Source organism: Dipteris shenzhenensis, chromosome 13 (assembly GCF_047967505.1).
Source record: "Dipteris shenzhenensis isolate YYH24624 ecotype China chromosome 13, Dip_SZ_1.0, whole genome shotgun sequence".
In the NCBI taxonomy this organism is placed as follows: Eukaryota; Viridiplantae; Streptophyta; class Polypodiopsida; order Gleicheniales; family Dipteridaceae; genus Dipteris; species Dipteris shenzhenensis.
The window spans coordinates 47,194,577-47,214,393 of NC_141608.1; the positions used below are offsets into that span (position 1 = coordinate 47,194,577).

The 19,817-nt window shown below is 42.3% G+C and overlaps 1 pseudogene across 1 annotated transcript; it reads left to right on the forward strand.

Annotated features, from left to right (window-relative positions):
- Positions 1-3,410: 3,410 nt before the first annotated feature.
- On the forward strand, positions 3,411-5,698 carry LOC147895492 (L-gulonolactone oxidase 5 pseudogene; annotated as a pseudogene). Its single transcript, XR_015541961.1, has 3 exons — positions 3,411-4,146; positions 4,228-4,483; positions 4,743-5,698. The product of XR_015541961.1 is annotated as an L-gulonolactone oxidase 5 pseudogene (transcript).
- Positions 5,699-19,817: the final 14,119 nt, after the last annotated feature.

The window sequence follows — 19,817 nt, forward strand, 5'->3', positions numbered from 1 at the left end:
GAGGCTATGAGATAGGAATGCTAAAAAGCTTGGTCAAGGCACAAGGAACATATTGCGGGGCGAGGAAAGAAATGGCACATTATTGAAACGAAAACAAATGGCACTTTTGCAATGTTTGTGGAGGGGGAAAACACAAGAAGAAAGAAAACTCCTTGTAGAGAAATAGCAGGAAGTGGTTGCAGATACACACATTTGATCATTGCCATAGGAGCAAAGAACACAAGCTGTGGTCTCACATTTGGTGGGAGCATTTGAGGCAGCAACATCAAACCATTCAAGTAAACACCAATCTTAAGTCTTCACAAGCTTTAGCTTGCACCCTAAAATTCAAAGAGTGACAATCCTACCAACACCTTGGGAGATGCATGCCCAAGAGACAATGCTCTCTAACTTGAGAAATGGCCTACAAAAAGTGAAAGGGGTCCATAGCTTAGATCAGCTAGTGAGCAACACTGGCGCTAGATAAAAGACACAAAACATGCAGCAAAACAATAACAATCCCTTTGAATCCCAAAAACATAGGAGGATTGCACAAAACACTACATTTGAAACCAGACATGATAGTCGAAATATGCTTTGGAAATTTGGACATATCAGATGGGTGAATGGAGCCGACAGATTATTCAAAAACTCAAACATAGCAAACGAACCACATGTTTGGATCTTATTCAACAATTTAACTATAGGAAAGAAAGCTTGCTTCAATAACTCAAATCTTTACATAAATGACATTCCAAGTACGTGGACACCAATACATCAAATCACAAGAGAATTTCAAATAGGTAAAAACAACCTCAATTCTATAACTCGATGAATACATCATTCACAAGGACTATCCATGGATTCCCTTGTATTTGACCCATCCCTCATCAAAACACATGGACTAACTTACATAGCTCTTTCACGTGTAAGAAGCCCAAAATGCCTTTACCTAATAAAACCACTTCATCCAAAACACATCAAAGTAGATGAGCAGGTCTTGAATGAAATTCAATGCCTAAGAACAACAAGAAAATGGCCACTACAACAACAAAACCTATCTATGCACAATACAAACAACGTCATTTTGCAGTCTCTCAACACACGTGCACTCAATCCCCATATGATAAACATACTTCATGACAAAAGCCTCTTGAGTGCCACAACCCTTTGCCTTCAAGAATTACACAATTGAAACATTGTAGACATTCATTTGCCAAATTTCAAATGTATCCAGCATAACGACGGTGTGGGTGTAGCAACATGCTACAAAAACAACATTGATTTACTATACAGTCAATACCTTCAACAAAATGGATGCCAATGCTTGCTTACAGTTTTCAAAACAAACAATTCCAAAGAAATTGCAATAATAAATGTGTATAAGTTGCCATTGACAACAACAACAACACTAATAGCTTCCCTTGAAATAATATTTCAACAAATTCAAATACCAACAACCACAACAGTCATAGGAGATTTCAACATCAACTTCAACGACTCCAAATATGGCAAACATAATCTCTCAAAATTCCTTACCCTTAACAAATTCACACAACTAATTGACCACCCAACAACAATACATGGATCCACAATTGACCATATATGGACTAACAACATAAACAACCACAAGTCATATGGTTCAAACTTCATTTATTGGTTCGACCACTTCCTTCTTTGCACGATGTATAATCTTAATACTAGGCATGCCTTATGAATGTTATTCACTTTATTGGCCTGGAAGGGTATAGGTAAGATTGTTGGCTTTCCAAAGGTAAAATATGTATTTTTAAGATATTTCTTTTATTTTAAGGTGATTGGTCCAAGTATGCTCCCTGTAAGAGGCTTTAATGTATGCATTTAATGACTTCGTCCTCTTTGGCCTGCCCCCCCCTCTCTCCCTCTCTCTCTTCTTCTCTCTCCCCTCTCCCCTTTCTCTTCTCCTTTTCTCTCTCCTTTCTTACTCCTTCCTCTCTCTCTCTCTCTAGGCAAGCCTCCCCCCCTCTCTCGCTCTCTCTCTTTCTCTCTTCTTCTTCTTCTTCTTCTCTCTAGGCAAGCCTTCCCCCCCTCTCTCTCTCTCCCACATGAATTCATCTTGTTGACTTTTGGACCATTTGCATTTACTACTCTTTGTACACTCTTTCCTTTTCATGCCTCCAATCTTATGCTCTCTCTTAAAAGCATTTCACTCACCCACACGCAAGCCTAATGAATGATATATATATATCATTCACCTTGTTCTTTTTTTCAGTTGTTCTAAATTCCTATTGGGTGCTCCCAATATTGGTAGAGAGTATTGATGATTTTGGGCCCCTTTTATGACTTTTGGGCAATTCCATTTATTCCTCTCTCCACACTCCTGAGTCATAATCCCTTCTTGCTTTAGACCTTCATCATCCGTTCTCGAATTGGGACCTCCAATTTAATGCTCCTATGTGAATTGGGGCCTCCAATTTAATGCTCCTATGTGCATTTCACTTAGGGAGGGGCAATGAACATGGGGCCTCCAATTTAATGCTCGCTCTGTGCATTTCACTTAAGGGAAGCTTTGATAGGCAGACACTGTACCATTTGAGCTACCGCTGCTGTATTGCTTCTATTTTTTTACTCACCCACCCGTGGTCCAATGAGAGGCGCAGGAGCAAGGCTGCACGCAGCTGATAGGCAGACGGCGGTCTAGCATTTGAGCTACCTTCGCTTCACTACTGACACATTATGTTTTGCTATGCCCTCATTTTTTATTGAAATAGGTCTACTTATACATTTATCAAAATGACCAGATTACAACTGAAACAAAAAGCTCTCAAGACAAGCTCTTACAGTCCCCTCCTATCCTCCATAGGAAAAAATTGACCTGGCTAGCAGGAGTGGCTTTCCATGCCCGGCCAAATCTGCCCCTCCATGTTGTCTCCAAGTCCTCCCTCAGCCATCTGTCATTATATCTTTGATGCCAGCTCTCCTTAGCTGCACACATTGTATCCATTTGCTTCGCTGTCAGTTTGTTTAGCGGGATCCCCCAGTCCCATTCCCATTCCTCTAGAGTCGAGGCTGTTGAGGAGCATACATTAGACGTCTAGGCCACATAGATGGTATTTGGCTCATAATCCCAGCCAAGAAGATAAGCTCAGCTAGGGACAGCTGAAACGTGTCCTCAATCTGAGCTAGGGACATCCATCCTTCCATTCCACTTGTTAAAAGGGACATCCATCCTTCCATTCCACTTGTTAAAAGGGAAGCATTCACGGGTGTTTGCCACGGGTTTACGTACTAGTGCAGTATAAAAGCATCGTATTGTGACCGCACAACAAACGCCTGAGTTTTTAACGATGGGTCAGGTACCTTCCTTTGGCTTGCAGTCACAGAAATCCGAAGGGGTTTCCCATAGTGCGCCTGAGCCATCGACTCCTTTGCAGTCAAGTCTCAGACATTGAGCCGTCTCCCTATCTTTTGTCTCAAATGGCTCCTAAAGGATTCCGATATCCTGAAACTTTCAGGTATGGCTACTATGGCAGCCTGCGAACTGTGTATTACACAGTTTTCCAGTTGCTCTGTTTGGAATCTGCTCGTTGCCAGCCTCTTTCACCAGTTCAGTGTTACTCAGGAAATGGATGCACCGTCTCAAACTCATACGGAGTTTGGAACGACAGGACTTCTTGCCAAGCCGCCGCGGTGGTTTATCCAACAACGGAAAAGGAGCTCCTGGCTGCCGTAGCCGCTGCAACGAAGAAAAAACAGAAGATGAAAGTAGTGACCAAATGGTCACACAGTATCCCCAAATGGGCTTGTCCAGGTGGTACTGCAGGTCTTCTCATCAGCACTGAGCATTACAACAAAAATATAATTGTGGACAAAAGTGCTATGGCCGTGACTGTGGACAGTGGAGTCGGCCTGCGTGACGTCATCGACAAGGTTGCGGAGTTCGGCCTTGCTCTTCCGCACTCACCGTATTGGGAAGGAGTAACAATTGGAGGTCTTCTGAGCACTGGTTCTCATGGCAGCTCTCTCTTTGGGAAGGGTAGCGCAGTGCATGAATATGTCTCGCAGATGAGCTTGGTAGTACCTGCTTCAGCAGAGGAAGGGTACGCAAAAACTGTGAGATTAACAGAAGCCGACGAATACCTGAAGGCTGCCAAGGTGTCTCTGGGAGTCCTTGGCGTAATTGCACAGGTACGGGCACTAAGAGAATTCCTCATCTCAGAAAGATTGGAGGAGCTAATAAGAATTTGATATTCATAGCTGGCTCTGCAGGTCACGTTACAGCTGCAGCCTCTGTTCAAAAGGTCAATTACAAACGTCGTCGAAGATGACCATTCGCTGGAAGATGACATTGTATCTTTTGCTAGGGCGCACGAATTCGGAGACGTTACCTGGCATCCTTCCCAATACAAGGTAGTTTACAGGAAGGATGATCGTGTGCCTGTTGACACGCTTGGTAATGGAGTGAACGACTTTATCGGCTTTCGCCCTCAAATACCAGCCGTTCTGGATGCTTTAAGAAACGCTGGTAACTCTTTCTCTCTCTCTCTCTCTCTCTCTCTTTCGCTATATGTGTGTGTAGATCTATGTCAGTCAATCTAGAATTTCGTCTCTTCTGGCAAACTGTTGCCGAATATGAGCCTGGCGATGACTCTGTTTCATTACAAATCACAAGCGGCCAAGCAAGGTTGCTGGGAAAATACGCTTGAGTAGAATCTTCCATTCTAAAGGGCTGGGAATTTTCATGTGCTAGGTGATCATTTTCCTGTTCGTATTTCATTTTGCAGAGGTGTTCTTTGAGAGTACAAGAAACGAGCTCGGAAAGTGCGTAGTTGCGAAGGCTCAAGTCGAAGCCATTCTAACAGCTGGGACAGGCTTGAAGAACGACGCCAACGGCTCATTCACGCACTATCCAGTCGTAGGCTTCCAGAATCAGATGCAAGTGTCGGGGAGCTGTCTGAACGACAACAACGGACCCGGCCAGAGCAAGCGAGTGTGCGCGTGGGATCCGAGGGTGAACGGGGAGTTCTTCTACGAGAGCGCGTTCCTGATGGGGCTGGAGAAGGTGGGAGGGTTCATAAGCGATGTGAAGAGGCTAAGGGAGGAGCTGAAGGAGAGGGGAGGAAAGAGGATGTGCGGGACGGATATGTATGCGGGGATACTACTGAGGTTTGTGGGGAGGTCAGAGGCGTATATGGGGGGGAGGGAGGAGGAGGTGGAGGTGAATTGGAACTACTACAGGGCGAGGGAGGGGGGGAGGGGGAGGATGGACGAGGATGTGTGGGAGGAGATGGAGCAGATGGCGAGGTTCAAGTATGGAGGAAGGCCAGCGTGGGGGAAGAACAGGGAGGTGGTGTTTGAGGGAGTGGAGGCGTTGTACGAACAAGACGATGCTCTCACGAAATTCAAGGCTGCCATGGCCTCCCTCGACCCCCTCCGTCTCTTCTCCAGTAACTGGACCGACTACGTCCTCGGCTTCCGGCCCATCCCCGCCGTCCATCTCCTGCATGGCTCACCCCTCGCCGTCCATCTCCTTCACGTCCCCCCTGCCCTCGACCATCTCTCCCCTCCCTCTCTCTTCTCCTCCTCTCCTAATTGTGCCCTGGAAGGCCTTTGCATCTGCTCGCTCGACACCCACTGTGCCCCCTCCCAAGGCTACTTCTGCTCCTCCGGCATCATCTACCGCGCTGCCCGTGTCTGTCGATACCGTCCCAACAACAACAACAACAACAATAACAACTAGTTACTAAAAGAGTTGCTTGCTCGCATTCTAACCCACATCAGAACTCTCTATTAGGTGTGGTGTTGTTTGAGGTGTTGTTTATATTGTTGTCCATCTATGGGGATTAAACCAATCGATTCTTCTTCAAAAGGAGAAGGCAGAACTTCACACTATAGGCCCTCTTGGAGAAATATTTGTAATGCTTCATTTCATTCTAAGAATTATGATCAATATTCTTATCTATCCATTGTTTCCTCTATCTCTTCCTTACGACCACCAACTTGCCTGCCACATCTTCTTACCAAGTCATCTATTGTCTCCACATCCTTGCATTTAAGCTCCCTTGAGACTATGCTTAAAACCTGATCGATATCCTCATGTGTATGCCCAACATACAAAAATCCACATTCGACCTCATTGAAGATTCGATGAGCAACTAGCATGGAGCAGAACGCAAACATGAGTACATTCTTATTTTCTCGCCAGCAATTATCAGCTTGTATTCTCAAAGTCGGTGGTAGGCGACCTTTTTATGCATGTACATTGCGAATTGCCTTCATAATAGATGTTACAACTTGATTGCTATCATGTAGATGCAAGGAATCAATCCATATATCTGCAAAGAACTTAATTCCATGCACTAACACTCCACATAGATGTGTCTTTAGAAAGTGCTTTCCTTGTAATTTAGGTGGAGTGGCAACAAAACGAGACAATGTTGTTGTATTCTGATCCATGCCATCTACAATAAGGCACATGTAGTCATCAGGATGCGAAATAGCTTGCTTCTTCCAAAATGCATATTTTTGTCTGGAATGTCGAATAAGGTCATGATGAGATTTTTGGTTTTTTTTGTATAATTCCCTTTGATTTGGACATGTTGCACTCTCAATTGCTCGCTTTAAATCATCACAGACATTGCACTTTGACATTTTTTGCCTCCTTGGGATTTTAACATATCCAAAGTTCTTCTTCCAAAGAGTATACAAAGTATGAGAAGAAGCTATGCATCCCCTCTTTGCCTTTGCTTTTCTACAATAGAGTCAAATACTTCGAGCTTTGTCAAGCCCCTTGGAAGGTGCATTTCAGTGATCGCATTACCGTTAGGGAGTTTGGTAGATATATGGGGTTGAGGTAAAGCATTTTCATGTATGAAGTCTTGCAAAATTGCTGCTGCACTGACAGTTGAGATTCTTGATTTGGACCTTCCTCTATTACCGTAAATGCTCAATTTGTTGCCGCCCTTTGCCTTGGTGACTAAATCCCAATATGTACCATGGGATAATTCAGTAATATTGCGATATGCCTTATTGCAAATCCTTTTTCCATTTACGAGAGGTTTTACCTTTTGTCTTGAACTTAGCCTTTTATTGCCATTCTGAAGAAAGCAAGAGAGATTTATGAGAAGGTATTCATTTCTTTCGCTTCCTCTTCTTTGCCACACGTGTCCTCTACATTCCCTGATGTCTGCAAGATCAATGAAGTGCATACATCTTCGCTTGCAACATAGATATCCCAATGCATTTGTCACTTCTATAATTGAGTATATTGAAATCATCCACATTTGAAGTGATAGAGCCTGGCACATGGGCACGCTTTTTAGGTCCTTTGATATTGTAGTATACGTTGTCTTTATCATTGAAAACCACGTGCCTCTTTCTCATGTTTAAAAATTGCATGCTCCATCTCATATTCTTGTCTACCTCATAGTAGGGATCACATAAGGATGTTATGTTATCAACCATACCATCATCAGTGACTTTTAGAATCCTCATCTATGCAAATGACCATTGCTCCACTTGTTCAAGTCCCAATACTTCACCTTCTGCTACAGTCTTATTTGCAAATGATCTCATTTGTAAAATGTCCCCTATAGTAAAATCCAAGGTGGTGCACTTTGTATTCTTGATAATGTCTGTTGCATAAGTCTCATCTTTGTCCCATGCTATAAATGATTTGTTGGATGTATTGTAGGGCATAACATCTCCAAGTGTTTCCATATCTCCACATTTATACTTTAGCTCAACATGTGCGCTAAGAATCTTTGATACAGTAACTGCCACCTTATCTTCGCCAAGTCTTCGAAAGTGGCAAACTGAATTGGGATCACTATCATGGATTGTAGCAAATGCAACTACTTCTCTTTGCTACATAAAATCACATCCATCCCTGGAACAAAATCTATAGCCATCTCCTTTGTGAGAGTCCTTCGCAAGCAAGCTGCAGTAGCAACAATTACATAAATATTAGTCTCTTTTTAATAATCTACTCATTTATTATAATTTTTAAATAGTACTTAATTTATTGGTGGGAGAAGTTATCCGATCAAGTACTCATCAGATGGACATGCCAAGTTATCCTTTGCATGGTCGATCGAGCATTAAATACTATTTTTGCTCTAGTGTCATGCACATTCGTAAAAAACATGAGCCTACTAGGTATGTTATCCAATCAAGCACTAATGGGATGCATGTGCTAGTTTGCATGTAAGTCAATTCCACCTAGTTGAGGGTGTGTGCAAAGTATTGTGCCCATCGGATATGCTTTCCATTGTCGATCAAGCATAAAACACCGTTTTTGCCTTAGTGTCATGCACAACCATGAAAAAACACGGTCCTAAGTGTGTTAATCAAACAAGTACTTATTGGATGGGGGCTCCACTTTTCACGCAAGTCCGTTTCAATGAGGTTGAGATGCGTGCAAAGTATTGTCATTATCAGATATGATTTGCATGGTCGATCACACATTATACACCATTTTTTCCCTAGTGATATGCACATCTGCAAAAAAACATGCCCTTAGGTGTGTTATCTGACCAAGTACTTATCAGATGGGTGTGCCTCTTTGCGAACATTTCAATACCACCTAGGTTGAGGTGTATGAAAAGTGTTGTGCCCATCGGATATGCTTTGCATGGTCGATTAAGCATTAAATACTATTTTTGCTCGTGTCATGCACATCCGTAAAAAAAACACGCTGCTAGGTGTGTTGTCCGATCAAGTACTTATGCGATGGGAATGCCACTTTGCATGTAAGTCAATTCCACCTGGTTGAAGCTATGTGCAAAGTATTGTGTCCATCGGATATGCTTTGCATTGTCGATCAAGCATAAAATACCGTTTTTGCCTTAGTGTCATGCACAACCATATAAAAACACGGTCCTAAGTGTGTTAATCAAACAAGTACTTATCGGATGGGGGCTCCAATTTGCATGCAAGTCTGTTTCAACTAGATTGAGATGTGTGCAAAGTATTGTAACCATCGGATATGCTATGCATGGTCGATTACGCATTATACAACGTTTTTCCCGTAGTGATATGCACATCCGCAAGTACTTATCGGATGGGTGTGCCTCTTTGCGAACATTTCAATACCACCTAGGTTAAGGTGTAGGAAAAGTATTGTGCCCATCAGATATGCTTTGCATGGTCGACTGAGCATTAAATATCATTTTTACCTTGGTGTCATGCACATTCGTAAAAATACACGCTGCTAGGTGTGTTATCCGATCAAGTACTTATGCGATGGGAATGCCACTCTGCATGTAAGTCAATTCCACCTAGTTGAAGGTGTGTGCAAAGTATTGTACCCATCAGATATGCTTTGCATTGTCGATCAAGCATAAAACACTGTTTTTGCCTTTGTGTCATGCACAACCATGTGTTATTCAAATAAGTACTTATCGGATGTGGGCTCCACTTTGCACGCAAGTCTGTTTCAACTATGTTGAGGTGCATGCAAAGTATTGTCACCATCGGATATGTTATCTGACCAAGTACTTATCGGATGGGTGTGCCTCATTGAGAACATTTCAATACCACCTAGGTTGAGGTGTACGAAAGTGTTGTGCCCATCAGATATCCTTTGCATGGTCGATCGAGCATTAAATACTATTTTTGCTGTAGTGTCATGCACGTCCGTAAAAAAACACGCTGCTAGGTATGTTATCCGATCAAGCACTTATCGGATGGGCATGTCACTTTGCATGTAAGTCAATTCCACCTAGTTGAAGGTGTGTGCAAAGTATTGTGCCCATTGGATATGCTTTGCATTGTCGATCAAGCATAAAACACCGTTTTTGCCTTAGTGTCATGCACAACCATGAAAAAACACGGTCCTAGGTGTGTTATTCAAATTAGTACTTATCGGATGGGGGCTCCACTTTGCGCGCAAGTCCGTTTCAACTACGTTGAGGTGCGCGCAAAGTATTGTCACCATCGGATATGCTTTGCATGGTCGATCATGCATTGTACACCATTTTTTCCCTCGTGATATGGACATCCGCAAAAAAACACGCCCTTAGGTATGTTATCTGACCAAGTACTTATCGGATGGGTGTGCCCCTTTGAGAACATTTCAATACCACCTAGGTTGAGGTATAGGAAAAGTATTGTGCCCATCGAATATGCTTTGCATGGTCGATCGAGCATTAAATACCATTTTTGCCTTACTGTCATGCATATCCGTAAAAAAACACGCTGCTAGGTGTGTTATCCGATCAAGCACTTATGTGATGGGAATGCCACTTTGCATGTAAGTCAATTCCACCTAGTTGAAGGTGTGTGCAAAGTATCATGCCCATCGGATATGATTTGCATTGTCGATCAAGCATAAAATACTGTTTTTACCTTAGTTACATGCACAACCATGAAAAAACACGGTCCTAAGTGTGTTAATTATAAAGTACTTATCGGATGGGGGCTCCACTTTGCACAGAAGTTTGTTTCAACTAGGTTGAGGTGCGTGCAAAGTATTGTCACCATCGGATATGCTTTGCATGGTCGATCATGCATTGTACACCATTTTTTCCCTAGTGATATGGACATCCGCAAAAAAACACGCCCTTAGGTGTGTTGTCTGACCAAGTACTTATCGGATGGGTGTACCTCTTTGAGAGCATTTCAATACCACCTAGGTTGAGGCATAAGAAAAGTTCTGTGCCCACCGGATATCCTTTGCATGGTCGATCGAGCATTAAATACTATTTTTGCTCTAGTGTCATGCACATCCGTAAAAAAACATGCTACTAGGTATGTTATCCGATCAAGCACTTATGGGATGGCCATGCCACTTTGCATGTAAGTCCATTCCACCTAGTTGAAGGTGTGTGCAAATTATTGTGCCCATCGGATATGCTTTGCATTGTCGATCAAGCATAAAACACCGTTTCTGCCTTAGTGTCATGCACAACCATGAAAAAACACGGTCCTAGGTGTGTTATTCAAACTAGTACTTATCGCATGGGGGCTCCACTTTGCATGCAAGTCCGTTTCAACTACGTTGAGGTAGGTGCAAAGTATTGTCACCATCGGATATGATTTGCATGGTCGATCACGCATTATACACCGTTTTTTCCCTAGTGATATGCACATCCGCAAAAAAACACGACCTTAGGTATGTTATCTGACCAAGTACTTATCGTATGGGTGTGCCTATTTGAGAACATTTCAATACCACCTAGGTTGAGGTATAGGAAAAGTATTGTGCCCATCGGATATGCTTTGCATGGTCGATTGAGCATTAAATACCATTTTTGCCTTAGTGTCATGCACATCCGTAAAAAAACACGCTGCTAGGTGTGTTATCTGATCGAGCACTTATGCGATGGGGATGCCACTTTGCATGTAAGTCAATTCCACCTAGTTGAAGGTGTGTGCAAAGTATCGTGCTCATCGGATATGCTTTGCATTGTCGATCAAGCATAAAATACCGTTTTTGCCTTAGTTACATACACAACCATGAAAAAACACGGTCCTAAGTGTGTTAATTAAACAAGGACTTATCCGATGGGGGCTCCACTTTGCACACAAGTCCGTTTCAACTAGGTTGAGGTGCGCACAAGGTATTGTCACCATCGGATATGCTTTGCATGGTCGATCACGCATTGTACACCGTTTTTCCCCTTGTGATATGGACATCCGCAAAAAAACACACCCTTAGGTGTGTTATCTGACCAAGTACTTATCGGATGGGTGTACCTCTTTGACAAAATTTCAATACCACCTAGTTTGAGGCGTACAAAAAGTTTTGTGCCCATCGGATATCCTTTGCATGGTCGATCGAGCATTAAATACTATTTTTGCTCTAGTGTCATGCACATCCGTAAAAAAACACGCTGCTAGGTATGTTATCCATTCAAGAACTTATGGGATGGGCGTGCCACTTTGCATGTAAGTCAATTCCACCGAGTTGAAGGTGTGTGCAAAGTATTGTGCCCATCGGATATGCTTTGCATTGTCATTCAAGCATAAAACACCGTTTTTTCCTTAGTGTCATGCACAACCATGAAAAAACACGGTCCTAGGTGTGTTATTCAAACTAGTACTTATCGGATGGGGGCTTCAGTTGGCACGAAAGTCCGTTTCAACTACGTTGAGGTGTGTGCAAAGTATTGTCACCATCAGATATGATTTGCATGGTCGATCACGCATTATACACCGTTTTTTCCCTAGTGGTATGCACATCCGCAAAAAAACACGCCCTTAGGTATGTGTTCTGACCAAGTACTTATCAGATGGGTGTGCCTCTTTGAGAACATTTCAATACCACCTAGTTTGAGGTATAGGAAAAGTATTGTGCCCATCGGATATGCTTTGCATGGTCGATCGAGCATTAAATACCATTTTTGCCCTAGTGTCATGCACATCCGTAAAAAAACACGCTGCTAGGTGTGTTATCCGATCAAGCACTTATGCGATGGGAATGCCACTTTGCATGTAAGTCAATTCCACATAGTTGAAGGTGTTTGCAAAGTATCGTGCCCATCGGATATGCTTTGCATTGTCGATCAAGCATAAAATACCGTTTTTGCCTTAGTTACATGCACAACCATGAAAAACCACGGTCCTAAGTGTGTTAATTAAACAAGTACTTATCGGATGGGGGCTCCACTTTTCACACAAGTTTATTTCAACTAGGTTGAGGTGCGCGCAAAGTATTGTCACCATCGGATATGCTTTGCATGGTCGATCATGCATTGTACACCATTTTTTCCCTCGTGATATGGACATCCGTAAAAAAACACGCCCTTAGGTGTGTTATCTGACCAAGTACTTATCAGATGGGTGTACCTCATTGAGAACATTTCAATACCACCTAGGTTGAGGCGTACAAAAAGTTCTGTGCCCATCGGATATCCTTTGCATGGTCGATCGAGCATTAAATACTATTTTTGCTCTAGTGTCATGCACATCCGTAAAAAAACATGCTACTAGGTATGTTATCCGATCAAGCACTTATGGGATGGCCATGCCACTTTGCATGTAAGTCCATTCCACCTAGTTGAAGGTGTGTGCAAATTATTGTGCCCATCGGATATGCTTTGCATTGTCGATCAAGCATAAAACACCGTTTCTGCCTTAGTGTCATGCACAACCATGAAAAAACACGGTCCTAGGTGTGTTATTCAAACTAGTACTTATCGGATGGGGTCTCCAGTTTGCACGCAAGTCCGTTTCAACTAGGTTGAGATGAGTGCAAAGTATTGTCACCATCGGATATGCTTTGCATGGTCGATCACGCATTATACACCATTTTTTCCCTAGTGATATGCACATCCGGAAAAAAACACGCCCTTAGAAGTGTTATCTGACCAACTACTTATCGGATGGGTGTGCCTCTTTGAGAACATTTCAATACCACCTAGGTTAAGGTGTACAAAAAGTGTTGTGCCCATCGGATATCCTTTGCATGGTTGATTGAGCATTAAATACTATTTTTGCTCTAGTGTCATGCACATTTGTAAAAAAACACGTTGCTAGGTATGTTATCCGATCAAGCACTTATGGGATGGGCATGCCACTTTGCATGTAAGTCAATTCCACCTAGTTGAAGGTGTGTGCAAAGTATTGTGCTCATCAGATATGCTTCGCATTGTCGATCAAACATAAAACAACATTTTTGCCTTTGTGTCTTGCACAACCATGAAAAAACACGGTCCTAAGTGTGTTAATCAAACAAGTACTTATCGGATGGGGGCTCCAGTTTGCACGCAAGTCTGTTTCAACTAGGTTGAGATGAGTGCAAAGTATTGTCACCATCAGATATGATTTGCATGGTCGATCACGCATTATACACCGTTTTTTCCCTAGTGGTATGCACATCCACAAAAAAACACGCCCTTAGGTGTGTTATCTGACCAAGTACTTATCGGATGAGTGTGCCTCTTTGATAAAATTTCAATACCACCTAGGTTAAGGTGTAGGAAAAGTATTGTGCCCATCGGATATGCTTTACATGGTCGATCGAGCATTAAATACCATTTTTGCCTTAGTATCATGCACATCCGTAAAAAAACATGTTGCTAGGTGTGTTATCAGATCAAGTACTTATACGATGGGAATGCCACTTTTCATGTAAGTCAATTCCACCTGGTTGAAGGTGTGTGCAAAGTATTGTGCCCATCGGATATGCTTTGCATTGTCGATCAAGCATAAAATGCCATTTTTGCCTTTGTGTCATGCACAACCATATAAAAACACGGCCGTAGCTGTGTTATTCAAATAAGTACTTATTGGATGGGGGGTCCACTTTGCACGCAAGTCCCTTTCAACTACGTTGAGGTGCGTGCAAAGTATTGTCACTATTGGATATGCTTTGCATGGTCGATCACGCATTATACACCATTTTTTCCCTAGTGATATGGACATCCGTAAGAAAAACACGCCATTAGGTGTGTTATCTGACCAAGTACTTATCGGATGGGTGTGCCTCATTGAGAACATCTCAATACCACCAAGGTTGATGCGTACAAAAAGTGTTGTGCCCATCGGATATGCTTTGCATGGTCGATCACGCATTATACACCGTTTTTTCCCTAGTGGTATGCACATCCGAAAAAAACACGCCCTTAGGTATGTTATCTGACCAAGTACTTATCGGATGGGTGTGCCTCTTTGAGAACATTTTAATACCACCTAGGTTGAGGTGTACAAAAAGTATTGTGCCCATCGGATATGCTTTGCATGGTCGATCGAGCATTAAATACTATTTTTGCTCTAGTGTCATGCACATCTGTAAAAAAACACGCTGCTAGGTGTGTTATCTGATCAAGCACTTATGCGATGGGCGTGCCACTTTGCATGTAAGTCAATTCCACCTAGTTGAAGGTGTGTGCAAAGTATTGTGCCCATCGTATATGCTTTGCATTGTCGATCAAGCATAACACACCGTTTTTGCCTTAGTGTCATACACAACCATATAAAAACACGGCCATAGGTGTGCTATTCAAATAAGTACTTATCGGATGGGCGCTCCACTTTGCACGCAAGTCTGTTTCAACTATGTTGAGGTGCGTGCAAAGTATTGTCACCATCGGATATGCTTTGCATGGTTGATCACGCATTATCCACCATTTTTTCCCTCTTTTTTCCCTAGTGATATGGACATTCGCAAAAAAACACGCTATTAGGTGTGTTATCTGACCAAGTACTTATCAGATGGGTGTGCCTCATTGAGAACATTTCAATACCACCTAGGTTGACATGTAAGAAAAGTGTTGTGCCCATCGGATATCCTTTGCATGGTCGATCAAGCATCAAATACTATTTTTGCTCGTGTCATGCACATTTGTAAAAAAACACGCTGCTAGGTATGTTATCCGATCAACCACTTACGGGATGGGCGTGCTATTTTTCATGTAAGTCAATTCCACCTAGTTGAAGGTGTGTGCAAAGTATTGTGCCCATCGGATATGCTTTACATTGTCGATCAAGCATAAAACACCGTTTTTGCCTTAGTGTCATGACCATGAAAAAACACGGTCCTAGGTGTGTTATTCAAACTAGTACTTATCGGATGGGGGCTCCACTTTGCACACAAGTCCGTTTCAACTACTTTGAAGGGCATGCAAAGTATTGTCACCATCAGATATGCTTTACATGGTCGATCACGCATTATACACCATTTTTTCCCTAGTGATATGCACATCTGTAAAAAAACACGTCCTTAGGTGTGTTATTTGACCAAGTACTTATTAGATGGGTGTGCGTCTTTGAGAACATTTCAATACCACCTAGGTTGAGGTGTACAAAAAGTGTTGTGCCCATCGGATATCCTTTGCATGGTCGATCGAGCACTAAATACTATTTTTGCTCGTGTCATGCACATCTGTAAAAAAACACGCTGCTAGGTATGTTATCCAATCAAGCACTTATGGGATGGGCGTGCCACTTTGCATGTAAGTCTATTTCACCTAGTCAAAGGTGTGTGAAAAGTATTGTGCCCATCGGATATGCTTTGCATTGTCGATCAAGCATAAAACACCGTTTTTGCCTTAGTGTCATGCACAACCATGAAAAAACACGGTCCTAGGTGTGTTATTCAAACTAGTACTTATCGGATGGGGGATCCACTTTGCATGCAAGTCCGTTTCAACTATGTTGAAGGGCATGCAAAGTATTGTCACCATCCGATATGCTTTGCATGGTCGATCACGCATTATACACCATTTTTTCCCTAGTGATATGCACATCCGCAAAAAAACACGCCCTTAGGTGTGTTATCTGACCAAGTACTTATCGGATGGGTGTACCTCTTTGAGAACATTTCAATACCACCTAGGTTGAGGTGTACGAAAAGTGTTGTGTCCATCGGATATCCTTTGCATGGTCGATCGAGCATTAAATATTATTTTTGCTCTAGTGTCATGCACATCTGTAAAAAAACACGCTGCTAGGTATGTTATCCGATCAAGCACTTATGGGATGGGCGTGCCACTTTGCATGTAAGTTGATTTTACCTAGTTGAAGGTGTGTGCAAAGTATTGTGCCCATCGGATATTCTTTGCATTGTCGATCAAGCATAAAACACCGTTTTTGCCTTAGTGTCATGCACAACCATGAAAAAACACGGTCCTAGGTGTGTTATTCAAACAAGTACTTATCGGATGGGGACTCCAGTTTGCACGCAAGTCCGTTTCAACTAGGTTGAGATGCGTGCAAAGTATTGTCACCATCGGATATGATTTGCATGGTTGATCACGCATTATACACCATTTTTGCCCTAATGATATGCACATCCGCAAAAAAACATGCCATTAGGTGTGTTATCTGACCAAGTACTTATCGGATGGGTGTGCCTCATTGAGAACATTTCAATACCACCTAGGTTGAGGTGTATGAAAAGTGTTGTGCCCATCGGATATCCTTTGCATGGTCGATCGAGCATTAAATACTATTTTTGCTCTAGTGTCATGCACATCCGTAAAAAAACACGCTGCTAGGTATGTTATCCGATCAAGCACTTATGGGATGGGCGTGCCACTTTGCATGTAAGTCGATTCAACCTAGTTGAAGGTGTGTGCAAAGTATTGTGCCCATCGGATATGCTTTGCATTGTCGATCAAGCCTAAAACACCGTTTTTGCCTTAGTGTAATGCACAACCATGAAAAAACACAGTCCTAAGTATGTTATTCAAACAAGTACTTATCAGATGGGGACTCCACTTTGCACACAAGTCCATTTCAACTACATTGAGGTGCGTGCAAAGTATTGTCACCATCGGATATGATTTACATGGTCGATCACACATTATACACCGTTTTTGGCCTTGGTGTCATGTACAACCGTCAAAAAACACGGTCGTAGGTGTGTTATTCAAATAAGTACTTATCGGATGGGGGATCCACTTTGCATGCAAGTCCGTTTCAACTACATTGAGGTGCGTGCAAAGTATTGCCACCATCGGATATGCTTTGCATGGTCGATCATGCATTATAAACCATTTTTTCCCTAGTGATATGGACATCCACAAAAAAACACGCCATTAGGTGTGTTATCTGATCAAGTACTTATTGGATGAGTGTGCCTCTTTTACAACATTTCAATACCACCTAGGTTGAGGTTTACAAAAAGTGTTATGCCCATCGAATATCCTTTGAATGGTCGATCGAGCATTAAATACTATTTTTGCTCTAGTGTCATGCACATCTGTAAAAAAACACGCTGCTAGGTATGTTATCCGATCAAGCACTTATGGGATGGGCGTGCCACTTTGCATGTAAGTTGATTTCACATAGTTGAAGGTGTGTGCAAAGTATTGTGCCCATCGGATATGCTTTGCATTGTCGAACAAGCATTAAACACTGTTTTGGCCTTAGTGTCATGCACAATCGTCAAAAAACGCGGCCCTAGATGTGTTATTCGACTAAGTACTTATGGGATGGGCACGCCACTTTGCATGTAAGTCAATAATACCTAGGTTGAGATGTGTGCAAAGTAGTGTGATGATCGCATATGCGTTGCATTGTCGATTAAGCATAAATCAGCGTTTTTGCCTTAGTGTCATGGACAACAACCAATAAAAAACATGGTCCTAGGTGTGATATTCTAAAAAGTACTTATTGAATGGGCGTTCCACTTTGCATGGAATACCATACCACCTCTTTTGAGGCACATGCAAAGTATTGTGCCCATCGGATATGCTTTACATTGTAGATTGAGTATTAAATACCGTTTTTGGCCTTGGTGTCATGTACAACGGTCAAAAAACACGATCGTAGGTGTATTTTTCAAACAAGTACTTATCGGATGGGGATGCCACTTTGCACATAAGTCAATACTACCTAGGTTGAGGAATGTGTAAAGTTTTGTGTCCATTGGATATGCTTTGCATAGTCGATCTCACATGATACACCATTTTATTCCTAGTGTTATGCACAATCGTCATAAAATACGTTTGGAGGTGTGTTATCCAAACAAGTACTTATGAGATGGGTGCACCACTTTGTATGCAAGTCAATAAGACCTAGGTTGAGGCGTGTACAAAGTTTTGTGCCCATCGGAGAAATGTAGATGCGATAATATTAGAAAATTCTCGGTATGTGTATATGTATGTGTGTGTGGCAAACAATTTTGATACAAAGTAAACACCTAGTGCACAAATTATGCACGTCATACCTTGAGCAAATGAGCTTGTTGATGAGGATAAATATGCCCTTGAATAAAAGCACAGTTGTTGTATGACCACAATAGGATCGCTTTGACACCTGTGATTTTGCCCACATGTAAGTTTGCAAATAGTATAAAAAATCATATAATAATATATTAATAGTTTGCAAATGTGTATAGCAAGTGAGTAATGGGAAGTGGAAGTGGGAGTGAGGAGTGAGGAGTGGAATGGGAGAGGGAAGTAATAAGGGTGTATGATAATAAGTATAAAAATAGTATAATAATATATTAATAGTTTTCAAATGGCAAGTGAGTAATGGGAAGTGGAAGTGAGAGTGGGGAGGGAAGAGTTGTAGTTAGTTAGGCTCAATTGGGTGGCCGACCCAGTCCACCCAAAACAATCGACTGGGGGTCGATCCCGAAATAGGCCACCGACCATATGATAGAACCGGTGCACAAAACAAAGCACTTGATGTACAGTCTTCGTTCGACCCATAGCCATCCAGGATCATCTGAGGCTCCAAATGGGCCCCACAACCCAAGAGTGGGCTGCCCCGAGAAATGCTCCATCTACCCTCAGTGCGGTCAGTCAAGGGATGCCTTCCCACACTTACATGTAGCCTAGTTGGCGGTGTGCCAACTCTATCTGAAGCCATCCAGCCATCAGGCCACACATGGCCCCCATCTGGTGTCCAAACCAGGACCTATCGGATAACCGAGCTACCAAATTCCTTCTCCTCATATGGGGGGCTTACAAGTAGAGTTAACTGGTTCCTGCGTAGTTACATGAGAGTGGAGCATTGATACCTAACAAATTCCTTAAGATGACCTAAGAAAAATATATAATGCCTTATTAATAGACCCTCTAAGTGTATTTGCTAGAGGAATATGGTTTAAAGAGCTTGCCCCAACCCTGTTCCACCGGTGAAATACCCTTGGAGATCCTACACAGAAGGGGTCATAACTTTTGCTTGGAAACTATGCACATCCTGGATATTGCTGGGTCTACTTTTTGAAAGAGAAATCTGAAGTGTTTTCTAGATTTCAAGAATTCAAAGCCATGTTAGAAAACCAAATAGATAGAAATATCAAAGTCATGAGGTCAGATAGAGGAGGTGAATACATGTCTTCAGCATTCATGAACATTTACAGAAGTCATGGCATTTGAAGACAATTCAGCAGAATGCAAGAGCTGAAAGGAAGAATGGTACTTTAGCAGACAATGCTAGAGCAATGCTTAGTGTGAGAAGCA